The sequence below is a fragment of the Triticum urartu genome, chromosome 2 (genome assembly GCF_003073215.2).
Source record: "Triticum urartu cultivar G1812 chromosome 2, Tu2.1, whole genome shotgun sequence".
Lineage (NCBI taxonomy): Eukaryota > Viridiplantae > Streptophyta > Magnoliopsida > Poales > Poaceae > Triticum > Triticum urartu.
In genome coordinates this window covers 723,766,254-723,778,601 of record NC_053023.1, presented here as the reverse complement: position 1 = coordinate 723,778,601, position 12,348 = coordinate 723,766,254, and the positions used below count along the sequence as shown (strand labels likewise).

At 38.9% G+C, this 12,348-nt stretch overlaps 1 long non-coding RNA gene across 1 annotated transcript; it reads right to left on the bottom strand.

Annotated features, from left to right (window-relative positions):
- Window positions 1-9,370: 9,370 nt before the first annotated feature.
- On the bottom strand, window positions 9,371-10,740 carry LOC125534374. The gene is made up of 2 exons (XR_007294463.1): window positions 10,331-10,740; window positions 9,371-9,641 (listed from the first exon to the last, which is right to left on the bottom strand). It is a non-coding gene; the product is annotated as an uncharacterized LOC125534374 (long non-coding RNA).
- Between the last annotated feature and the right edge of the window lie 1,608 nt (window positions 10,741-12,348).

Sequence of the window (12,348 nt, the reverse complement as noted above, 5' to 3'; positions counted from 1 at the left end):
ACGTTAGAATCTATCACACCTGATCATCACGTGGTGCTTCGAAACAACGAACCTTCGCAATGGTGCACGGTTAGGGGGAACACCTTTCTTGAAATTTTAGTGAGGGATCGTCTTATTTAAGCTACCGTCGTTCTAAGCAAATAAGATGTAAAACATGATAAACATCACATGCAATCAAATAGTGACATGATATGGCCAATATCATTTTGCTCCTCTCGATCTCCATCTTCGGGGCTCCATGATCATCGTTGTCACCGGCATGACACCATGATCTCCATCATCATGATCTCCATCATCGTGTCTTCTTGAAGTTGTCTCGTCATCTATTACTTCTACTACTATGGCTAACGCTTTAGCAATAAAGTAAAGTAATTACATGACGTTTATGTTGACACGCAGGTCATAAATAAATAAAGACAACTCTTATGGCTCCTGCCGGTTGTCATACTCATCGACATGCAAGTCGTGATTCCTATTACAAGAACATGATCAATCTCATACATCACATATATCATTCATCACATCCTTTTGGCCATATCACATCACAAGGCATAAGCTGCAAAAACAAGTTAGACGTCCTCTAATTGTTGTTGCAAGTTTTTACGCGGCTGCTATAGGTTTCTAGCAAGAATGTTTCTTACCTACGCGAAAACCACAATGTGATATGCCAATTTCTATTTACCCTTCATAAGGACCCTTTTCATCGAATCCGATCCGACTAAAGTGGGAGAGACAGACACCCGCTAGCCACCTTATGCAACTAGTGCATGTCATTCGGTGGAACCAGTCTCACATAAGAGTACGTGTAAGGTCGGTCCAGGCCGCTTCATCCCACGATGCCGCCGAATCAAGATCAGACTAGTAACGGCAAGTAAATTAACAAAATCGACGCCCATAACTGCTTTGTGTTCTACTCATGCATAGAAACTACGCATAGACCTAGCTCATGATGCCACTGTTGGGGATCGTAGCAGAAATTTAAAATTTTCTACGCATCACCAAGATCAATCTATGGAGTAATCTAGCAACGAGGGGAAGGGGAGTGCATCTACATACCCTTGTAGATCGCTAAGCGGAAGCGTTGCAAGAACGCGGATGAAGGAGTCGTACTCGCAGCGATTCAGATCGCGGTTGATTCCGATCTAGCGCCGAACGGACGGCGCCTCCGCGTTCAACACACGTACAGCCCAGGGACGTCTCCTCCTTGATCCAGCAAGGGGAGAGGAGAAGTTGAGGGAGAACTCCAGCATCACGACGGCGTGGTGGTGGAGCTTGTGGTATTCCTGCAGGGCTTCACCAAGCTCTACGGAGGAGGAGGAAGAGTTGGAGGAGGGAGGGCTGCGCCAGGGAAGAGGCCACGACTTCCCTCCCACCCCTCCACTATATATAGGGGCATGGGGAGAGGGGGAGGTGCCCTAGGGTTTCCCCTAGGAGGCGGCGGCTAGGCAGATTGGATCTCCCTAGGGAAAATTCTAGGGAGACTTGCCCCCCAAGCCAAGCAGGTGGAGGCTTGCCTCCAAAGCCAGGTGGAGGCGCCCCAACCCCCCAAGTAACGTGGGAAAGGGTGTGGGGGGCGCACCACCCCTTAGTGGGCTGGTTTGCCCCTTCCCCTTTGGCCCATGAGGCCCTCCCACACTTGCCGGGGCTCCCGAAACACCTTTCAGTCATGCTGGCCATAGCCTGATACCCCCGGAACACTTCCGGACTCCAATACCCTTCGTCCAATATACCAATATTCACCTTCGGACCATTCCGGAGCTCCTTGTCATGTCCAGGATCTCATCCAGGACTCCGAACAACCTTCGGTAACCAAATACTATTTCCCATAACAACTCTAGCGTCACCGAACCTTAAGTGTGTAGACCCTACGGGTTCGGGAACCATGCAGACATGACCGAGAGAACTCTCCGGCCAATAACCAACAGCGGGATCTGGATACCCATGTTGGCTCCCACATGTTCCACGATGATCTCATCGGATGAACCACGATGTCGAGGATTCAATCAATCCCGTATACAATTCCCTTTGTCCAGCGGTATTGTACTTGCCCGAGATTCGATCGTCGGTATACCGATACCTTGTTCAATCTCGTTACCGGCAAGTCTCTTTACTCGTTCCGTAACACATCATCCCATGATCAACTCCTTGGTCACATTGTGCACATTATGATGATGTCCTACCGAGTGGGCCCAGAGATACCTCTCCGTTTACACGGAGTGACAAATCCCAGTCTCGATTCGTGCCAACCCAACAGACACTTTCGGAGATACCTGTAGTGTACCTTTATAGCCACCCAGTTACGTTGTGACGTTTGGCACACCCAAAGCACTCCCACGGTATCCGGGAGTTGCACAATCTCATGGTCTAAGGAAATGATACTTGACATTAGAAAAGCTTTAGCAAACGAACTACACGATCTTGTGCTAGGCTTAGGATTGGGTCTTGTCCATCACATCATTCTCCTAATGATGTGATCCCGTTATCAACGACATCCAATGTCCATGGTAAGGAAACCGTAACCATCTATTGATCAACGAGCTAGTCAACTAGAGGCTTACTAGGGACATGGTGTTGTCTATGTATCCACACATGTATCTGAGTTTCCTATCAATACAATTCTAGCATGGATAATAAACGATTATCATGAACAAGGAAATATAATAATAACCAATTTATTATTGCCTCTAGGGCATATTTCCAACACTACCCCCACACTACCAAATTCAGTAGCTACATTAGTTGTGTCAGTGATCAAATGCATGTCTCTACTCAGCAAAAGACACAATTCATTGGACAGAAACAACAGCTAATGCTCTAGAAGGAGTTCAAAATGCATGTCTACCTAACATACACTAAATTTCAACTTAACAACCATGCAGTGGCAGAGCCAGAAACTCAAGATGGAGAGGGGGCCAAACAATGCCTTGTAATATCAGGAGGGGCCAAACCATCTAACCTAGCTAATTTTCTCTCATGCATGAACGATTAGCAAGCAAATATGCATGCATATGTGAGAGCATAGGGGGGGGGGCACGGCCCTGCCAGTCCCCCCTGCCTCTGCCACTGCACCCACGCCCCCTCAATCCAAGCTAAGGAAGCCCTGTATCTAGGTATCGAAACAATAAGAAACACCCGAAAGGTAAAGATGAGTGCACTCTTAAGAGTAGTCTTTAGTAAGCCGTACATATGTGAATTCGTGCATGTTAATTTTCATATATGTACAAAAAAAATCATGAAAACATACAACATGTCTTGTGTGGAAAAAAAAGACAAGTTATATAACAAAAATGATGTGTGTTTTTTCCACAATGCACATATAATCATACATTTCCATGAAAACCCCTTCATTGCATTGGAGGTTAGCTATCACTTAGACATTGTCTAAAAGACTAAAACTAAATTTATTCTCCACATGCCTGGATTCAGCAAAACACCCAGTTCATTGGACACAGGCAACAACTGGTGTGCTCTACAGGATGTTCCAAATGCATTGACCTACCTAGCATACACTAAATTTCTAGGCCTGAATTTGAACACCCACGCCTCCTCAATCCAAGCCAAAAGTGGTAAAGAAGGTATTGTAGAACTGAAGTCCATAAGAGATATTGGAATGTAAGAGATGAGTACCGTCTGACATGAGACCTTTCTGTACATTTGTACACTATGGTTCCCCGTGAAAAAAAAATATGTGTGCAGACTAGTGAAGGTCCTCATATGAAACAGCCTTCATATTCGAATTTGGGTGGCAGCTATCACTTATCCATTGTATCGAACTCAATTTATTCTCTAAATACACCACTCGTTTTCAAATGTATTTGTATCTTCGGTGGTCAATGTCACAGGTTTGCAACACTACACTGTTTTTCAGATTGGCCTCAAGAAAAGTATGAAACTTAAGCAGATAAAAGGTGCATGCACCTTGTTACAATTTCAATGCAATTGATTAATTATATTACAGAACAGGAGAAATAGGCATTGATTAATGAATCAGAGGTATACCAATCATGCATCAATTGGGAAGCATATTAAGAATCACGACTCAAATATGAGGCATCAAGAAATTGATAATTTTCTCTAGATAATAAAAGTCTTAAACACTTTACCAGATTGATTCCACAAGAAAGCGGTAGAAGCCCTATCATCAGAAAAGAAAAGCATACAAACATTAATTACTGAAGCATATAACTGCACAAACTTCCTCAAGAGTATCTGAAGTGTGTCAAGCCACATTTTAGGTGGAAATATCATAGCTGGTGTCGGATTATTTTGGCCGGAGGAGGAGGCGGGGAGAGGGCAAAGGGCAAGGAAGGGGCGGCGAGGGAGGAATAAAAGGAGGGCAAGGAGGGGATGGGATTTTTCTTTTCTTTTTTTGCATATTTTTTTTGAGCATCTCTTTTTTTGCATATAGGACGGCCGGAAGGGTGCGACAATTATGGACGAAAATAGCGCGCATATGGGCCGGTGCTTTAGCGCAGCTAGTGCCTTATCGCTGGGAGCTCCTATTGGGCGCTGTAGGCGCCCGTTGGAGAACTGGCGCCTACAGCGACCAGCCATGGGCCGCGGCCCACTAAAAGATCGCTCGCTCGCTCACTCTCGCATGGCTGGCTTTTTTTGGGCTGTGCTGTGCCGCTGGTTCAGGAAAAAGACCGGACTCCGGTTTTTTGCAAGTTTGAATATGTTTGCGAAAAAAGGTCATATATTATTAAGAAAAGTTCATTGATTTTGAACATAAAAGTTCACATATCTGAAAAAAGTTCATCATATTAAAAATAGTTTATCAAATTGAAAATAGTTCATTGGATTTGGAAAAAAATCATCAAATCGAAAAAAGTTCATTGGATTTGAAAAAAAATGTTCATCGAATTGAAAAAAGTTCATCGGATTTTACAAAAAGTTCATCTATTTTTAGAATAAGTTCATAAAAATGTTCAGAAGACTTTTGAAAAAAAAATTAATCAGTTTGAAAAAAAATTCATTGAACTTGAAAAAGTTCATTGAAATTGAAAAAAACTTCATGGAATTGAAAAAAGTTCACCAATTTAAATAAAAAGTTCACGAATTAGAAAACAAATATCATTTATTTGTAGACATTTCACGTATTTAAGAAAAGAAGAAAACATTAAACAAAAAAGAAAGGGGAACAAACACAGGAAAAAAAAGGTATAAAAATATGGAAAGGCGGCTTGTATTCACAAGTCGGAGCGGTGGCGTAGTCGTCTGTGGAGTTTTCTATCAATTGAGAGGTCATTGTTTCGATTCCTGGTTGTGCACGCTTTTCCTAACTTTTCTTTTTTGAGTTCGAAAACAGGGGTGAAATGGGAGTTGGGCCGACCCCAGCTAGAGCCGCTGCAGGCGCCGGTTTGCGGAAACAGCTATAACCGGCGCCTGCAGCGCCAAATAGGAAATGCCCCTATCCTGTTCGCTCACTGTTCTGCAGTTCGCTCGTGTCACTATTTGCTCTGCTCTGGTTATTTTTTCTTTTTTATTTCTGACTAGCAAATGTCCATGTGTTGCAACAGGAGACAAAAAAATTATGCGCTAGGCAATAAGTATGACTCAACACAGTGACATACATGAACGTCCTCTATTTTAACACGGTGGCTCACCATGTTGTCAATTATTTTTCTTCCCACCCCCGCTAATGATGGTCGTGATGTCAAGGTGATCACAATGCATTCGACGTGGTAAATCCCAAGGCTATGACCTTGCCACTGCACGTCACACTTGTCATTATGTTGCGCAAGGGAATGTTTAAAACTTCGAAACAAATCTCATCGACCATGAACTACTCCCAATGCCTAGACATATAAAGACTTCCAAAAAACTAATCAAATCCTAGACATAAAGACTTCTGAATTGATGAACATTTTTTCAAATCGACAAACATTTAATTGAAATTTTGGATGTTCTCAAAAAATTCACGAACATTTTTTGAAATGCATGAAAATCTTTTGAACTCATGACCATTTTTTATTCAACAAACATTTTTGAATCAATGAACTTTTTAAAAAATTGAGAAAAAAACTTCATTTTTTACTTTGAAAATTTTCTGAAATTTTATGGATATCTTTTTCAGATTCCCGAATATGTTTCGGATACACGAACATTTTTTTAAAATCATGAACATGATTTTATTTCCCGACCATTTTTTTCCAAATCATGGTTTTTTTTATAATTTGCGAACAGTTTTGTAAAACCACAACATTTTTTCAATCTGCGAAAAAATTATGATTCCTAAACACCTTTTGAATTCACATACATTTTATGATTTCTTAAAAAAATTGAAAACTCGCAACTTTGAAAATTCCAAATTAGTTTAAACAAGGAAGAAAAGACAAAAAAATCGAAATGAAAAAGAACAGCAGAATCAAGCCCTCATGGGCCGGCCCATGATAGCATATGTGGGGGAGGACGTGCGTGAAAAAGAGATGGAAAAATTGTGGAACCTGGGGATCAAACCCTGTTCAACTAGCTAGTAGAGCGATGCGTTAGCCACTGTGGTGCCTATGCGCCTATGTTTCATATTGGTATCTCCTCCATAAAATGACAAAGCACGGCGGCGACATTGAAAAAAAAATGAATTGTTTTTTATTTACAGGTGGCATAGTGGGTAATTTATAGCAACTTTAGGGGTATTTTTTTAGATGGATGGCCAGAAACGCTAGCTGCTTTATTATTATTAGGGAAATATTTTCTTCCTTTTTGTTTTACTGTTTTCACTCGATTTTCCTTTTTGTTCTTTGGTTCTTTCTCGAGTTTTCACTGTTTATTTTGCTTTTCTTTCTTTCTTCATTCTTCTTCGTTTTCTTGGTTTCATCGGTTTTCTTTGCTTTTCCTTGTTTATTTCTCGGTTTTCACTATTTTTATTCTTTTTTTGCATTTATTTTCATTTTTGGGGTTTTCTTTGTTTTAATTTTTTGGTTTTATTAGTTTATTCGGTTTTCTTGGGGGTTTTTTTTGTTGATTTTCATCAGTTTGTTTTCTGTTCAACACGTGTGAACTTTTTTAGTACATGTTCAACATTTTCGTATATGTTATAAACACATTCTATATACACATTTAAATTTTTTCAAATACATGATTATCATGTTTGGAAACCTTACATTTTTTAGAGTACCTTTTGCATGCACATTATGCATTTTTGGTATTTATCTAATATTTTTTAACACATGATTACCATTTTCCAATTATATGATTAACATTATTATAATACGTGACTAACATTTTTCAATACACGATGAACTTTTTTTAGCGGCAATAAACATTTTTTCACACACATTGTACATTTTCTGTATACTCCAGGAACATTTTATATATGCATGTATAAGATTTTTGAAATACATAATTACTTTTAATGTATATTTTCAATGGCTTCTTGCATGTAATGTACGTAGTACATTTTCCGTATGCACCAGGAATATTTTTCATACATGTTTTAATACTTTTTAAATATATGATCAACATTGTTCATACACCCTTTATTTTTTATATATTTTTCGTATGACAAACATTTTTTCTATATACATGTAACATTTTCAAATGCTTGATTAACATTTTTAAAATGCCTGATAATTTTTCTAAATACATGATAAAAATTCATACATATTGTATATTTTTTTACACATTTTATGTATACATGAGAAATATTTTTATACACATTTAACATATTTCAAATATTCCATGTAAATTTATTTAGTAATATATATATATATATATTCCATACTGTATATTTTTTAGCAATTTTTTCATGTAACTTGATTTGAAATATCTTAGATATAGTATATGAATATATTTCAAATAATAAAATAGTATATATTATACCATATGGTAGTATATGAGATATGTGGGGTAACTACCACCGGATGGTAGGATGGATTTTCCCTATATATATAGGGTCGCGTTATTCGTCATCCTGGGTGAGGAATAGTTATTCTTCACCCCCTCTATTTTACCATCAATGCACCGTAATTTTACGTTCCGTAAGTTTTGTCTTATTTTCCGACGCAAAAAGGGACCGTAAGAAAATATATAATCACCGTAAAAAATATTTTATGTTATGTAAAATTATAAACGTAAAAACATTGTCTAAAATACACATAAACTGTAAATTTTCTTGTCTTATGACCTATATTTTTATTTTCTTATGTCAAATTTTACGTAGTGAATCAATAGGAATGTAACTATTTGAATTCCAAACGTAATTTAATTATGAAATGATCGTAAGATTACCTCGGGTGAAGAATAACTTATTCTGCACCCTAGGTGATGAATAATAACACTATATGTATGTGTGTGTATATATATATATATATGACTCCTCTTTTGTACTTCCAGGAGTACATACTCCCACCTCTTAACTGATTCTTCAGTTTGGATAATACCTAATCGCAAGAAACAAACAGCCAGGCAAGAAAAAACAATACTGTTGCATGCAACGACCACACGCATGCATGCGTCTGGTTGATCCTAAAATTAAGGGATTCAATACCAGGTGCCTAATCCATCCATATGTATGCACCGTTCAACAAGAAAAAAATCCATACATTTTTTTATGTCCCCACAAGAAAAAAGGGATATATAATGTTTTTATTGAGTATATACTACTTTTATCCAAATGAGTGTGTACTGGACTTTTTTATTGAATATATACTGCTTTGTTTTGCTGGTACAGTATATACTGATTGGTTTCATAATATGGATATACTGGGATTTTTTCAGTTAGAATGAGTAGGTATTGCTTGTGATCAAAAGAGGTATGTACTGGTTTTATTGAGTATATACAGCTTTTATACAAATGATCGAGTGTGTACTGCCTTTTGATCAGTATATACTGCTTGTTTTTGCGGGGCTAGAGTGTATACCGCTTGATTTCATAATAGGCATATACTGGTTTTCTTTCCTTCAGAAGGACCATTACTACTAGTACTTCATCGCCAAAAACTGAAAGAAGTATATACTGATTGGCAAATTCATCCGTGTATGTTAATCTAATGGGTATGTGCTACTTCCAAAACAAATGAGTCTACTACAATTTGAAAATAAAGGGATTGCCAGTTTTTAAGATCGGTCGAGTATGCATACTACTTAGTAACAAAGTAGTGTACTACTTTTTTTAAACATGTCAGGGACATATTTACTTAGCAAACACAGGTTCGTCGATTAGAAGTATATACTACGTTTCTTTGCAAGCAAAAAGAATACACAATGGGATATCTTTGATTTACCTCAAAAAGAAGTATCCATATTTTTATAACTGAACAAGGGGTATCACAGTACTGTTCACTATGCGTGTTATACACTCCCTCCGTTCCAAAACAAGATAAGTGTCGCTGATTTAGTACAAAATTGGTTTTGGGACGGAGAGAGTATATAAGACAAAAGTCACTCTGCTTCTTCCATGGTTACTAAAGATACTCGTCACATTGGTACATCATGTACAGAAATTTTTATCTTTATACAAACATGTACACCGACTAAGCAAACTGGACTATGCAACTACTTCTACATCTTCAAAAAGGTTTAAATGCTAAAAACTGGAGAAGAAAAAAGTGGTATATCTTCCAGCAAGCTTCAGATAACACCACATGCACTTGGAGGGTCGAGTATAATGGAGCTGCTCCTCGGTCAAACAAATATACAACCTTTGCATACATGGATATTCAATGGAAAACAGTTAACAACATAAGTTAGACTTGATTCAAGAAACATTGATTAATTGTAAATTAGCTAATATCAAGCTATATATACAGAAAATACTGAACTGGGTACTATGAGAAAAGAAACAGAAGAAAAATCTTAAAAATTGTTTACACTAGCAGCTATAAGAGTAACCTTATCCGCAGACTTTGTTAAGGTGTTTAAGAATAAAAAATTAATTAGGTGTGATTGGATGAGACAAAGTGCTTCTCATCTGGTACTACAATCAATTTGGCCGGCCGGTGATGGCTTCACTTAAACAGAGAACTGGACAATATACTGAATATACTGCCGAACATACTCACTTGATTTACTAGATTTTGCACTAACGGGATGATGAATGGGTCTCATATCCTCAGTTACTCACAAGACTTGAGATGAGTATAACAATTAGTAGTTGGTATCGCTAATACATTAACCCCTTAATTATTAGAAGAAAAAAATGCAGAAAATACTGCACGAAACCAAGTCGTACAACTCGTACCAGATCTATGATGGTTTCTGCACTGTTGCCTAAAAGACAGATTTAGAAGAAGAAGAGGGGCTAGAATCAATGCCGCTCGAGGAGAGGAATTGTGGATATGAGGAATTTTGTATCAAGATGATAGCGAGACAAATCGATGAGGTATCTAACCAGTGATTTGTGGACTCCAAAGCTGCTTGCGGTTGGAGAACTTGGAGTAGACTTTTACATCAAGCAGTAAGAACTGGGTTTCATTGTTCTCATGGATGGCACTCTGTTGTTGGAGACGCGGAAGGCAGTGGTTGCCTAATTCCAGCCACCTAGAAACCGGCAGAAACTGAGAGTTAAGTGCCTTGTACAAGATCTGATCTTGAAAGATACCTGGTCAGTCAGGCCGCCGTTGTCCGGTGCTAAGATGACCCGCAGCCAACGGAGGCTGCTGCCGAGCGAGCTACTTCCCTCGGAGGCAGATGTAATCCTCCAGCAGCAGTGCGAGCCGCCGCCGCCGCATAACGCCAATCAGACGGGAGGAGATATGGATAAGCGCAGCGCATGTAAAAACGCCTGAAAAAAAAAGAGCAATGACCTTCGTTTGTTTTAGGTGTAGTTTTTTTTCTTTAACTAAAAGCTAAATGGCTCTGTGCAGTAAATTCTATAGCGCCAGTGACCGCCACGTGTGTAGGAGTACGTACTCCTAAGAGTACCAACCCATTTTCATATATATATATATATATATATATATACATATATATATATATCAAATATTTAAAAGCAAAAAACAAAAATAAAAACTTGAAGAAAAAGAAAACAAAGGCATTGTCCTCCTACGGCGCTCGCTCCACGCGGGTCTTCCTTTCGCCTCGCTACATACGGCCGGAAAATAGGGAGGAATTTCGCAAACCCTTTTTTGTTGCTTAAGGCGCTGATTCTTTCGCTATTCCTACACGGTGTGGGCTGCCCCATAAACGTCAACGACGACTAGTTTTTCTCTATCTTCTAGGCGGTTTTGGGAAGCTAAGCCGAGGTGTCATACACGCTGCTCACGCTGACGAAAAACCCTGGGGTTGCAAATGTTGGTGGGATTCCCAACAACGTCACCATTTGAGTAGCACTGGGTGTTCGCGCGTGTGCCACCACAAGGAGTGCCTTATTAGCGCGTCCACCTATATATGATGTTTTTTGGGTGTCTCATAATCTCTTTATTAAAAACCATATTTATACAGTTCTAATAATTACACGATTATTTATGTATGTTCTAAATTTGCATGTCTTAACTTTTCTTGTTTGTAGCATGTAAAAAGATAAGGACAACAACACTATTCTAGTAGCTATGTGCATATTGATTTTATATTTCATATAGATCACAAATGGACATATATGGTTGTTTTCAACTTTTCATATATTTTCAATTGTTTGTATATGGTTTCAATGTCAAGAATGCGGGGAGCATGAGTGTGAAAAATCCACTCTCTAGAGTTCATTAAAAGGAAATGGGGAGAGTTGATTGAGCTTTTCCATTTTATACTTTCAAAGGTTTCAAATCAGAATTTTACTGAAACAGGCTATACGAGTGAACAATACTATACTCATTACACTCCTCAATGTTAATTCTTCTATGATCCCAACTCACATGCCTCCTTCCCTCGAGAAACCCTCACGCTTGGTCCTCACCTTTGGCCTCCTCAACTCCCTCCTCCCGACATCCCGCAACCACATCCCCATGACCACCTCATGCTTCACCTCCCCTTTTAAAGGCATTACACCTCTAGATCATTACGGGGTGTTATCAAATGATTATTGAACATACTAGAACAAACTCCTCGTGAAAACACACGGCCTCGAAAAAAAACATGTTAATCAACATGCTAGCAATTCCACAACAAGCTCTTCATAAACACATTACATACACAGGAACTTTTCTATTTTTTACCTAATCACCCTCCGTAAAGTTCTCGATCATACGTTTGAAAGTTCTCTACAAGGTATTAAAGTGTGCTCACACACACACACGCGCGCGCGCACACACACACACACACACACGCGCGCGCGCACACACACACACACACGCACACACACACACACACACTATTTCGCGCAACTATCAGACACTAATTGGCGGATGCATGCATTTTTTCATTTTTTTATCATGTAGTGATGAATGGGAAGAATTTATAAGGGGTGATTTTTTT